The following is a 1,040-nucleotide window of genomic DNA, read 5'->3' as shown; positions in this document are numbered from 1 at the left end:
TTTAGCCAACACACACACGTGGTTACATTTAGCCAACACACACACGTGGTTACATTTAGCCAACACACACACGTGGTTACGTTTAGCCGACACACACATACGTGGTTACGTTTAGCCAACACACACACGTGGTCACGTTTAGCCGACACACACATACGTGGTTACGTTTAGCCAACACACACACGTGGTCACGTTTAGCCAACACACACACGTGGTCACGTTTAGCCGACCCAATGTGTGGGTCATGGTCCAAAAGTGGGTCTCTCGTCCATGCTGAACGGACCGCGAGTGACTCAGAATCAGAAATACTTTCGTGATCCCTGAGGAGAAAATATGGAAAAGACGTTTGTAAAAAACACACTTTATTTTGAAGTACAACAAATTTCCAGCACAGAGTTTTTACTTTGAAGTGCAGTTTCCTGTTATAGAGCGAGTGATTAACGGACAACTACTTAACAGAGACAGAAACCTAACTCAACAACATGTTCAAACACAGTATGATGCTGAAGATATTAATCTGTGGGACCTTGAACTGATGACTGAGGAGAAATCTGGACCAGCTGGGAACCAGTGAGTCAGAGTATTGATGGGTGGTGGAGTGTGTGTGGAGAGTGTAGAGTATGAGGAAATGAAAAGGTTAAAACCATCCAGGGCGCAGAACAAAAAAGAAAAAGACAAAATGTTTAAAAATACACACAGTGTGTTCTTTAATTGTTCTTTATAAGTTTAGTTTAAGTTAATTTACTTTATTATTCCCCCTGAGGGGAAATTCAATGTTTTCACTCTTGCTTGTCAATTACACACAGGTCTGAAAGACACACACATGCACAAACAGGACCTATACGTGCACAAAGTAGAGGGATGTCAGAGTGAGGGAGCTGCCCTTGGTGAGGCGCCCCGAGCGGTTGGGGGGTTCAGTGCCTTGCTCAAGGGCACCTCGGCAGTGCCCAGGAGGTGAACTGGCACCTCTCCAGCCACCAGTCCACGCTCCATATTTTGGTCCGGACAGGGACTTGAACCAGCGACACTCCGGGTTCCCA

Source organism: Epinephelus moara, chromosome 8, assembly GCF_006386435.1.
Source record: "Epinephelus moara isolate mb chromosome 8, YSFRI_EMoa_1.0, whole genome shotgun sequence".
NCBI classification, from domain to species: domain Eukaryota; kingdom Metazoa; phylum Chordata; class Actinopteri; order Perciformes; family Serranidae; genus Epinephelus; species Epinephelus moara.
Note: the sequence above shows the minus strand (reverse complement) of the source record.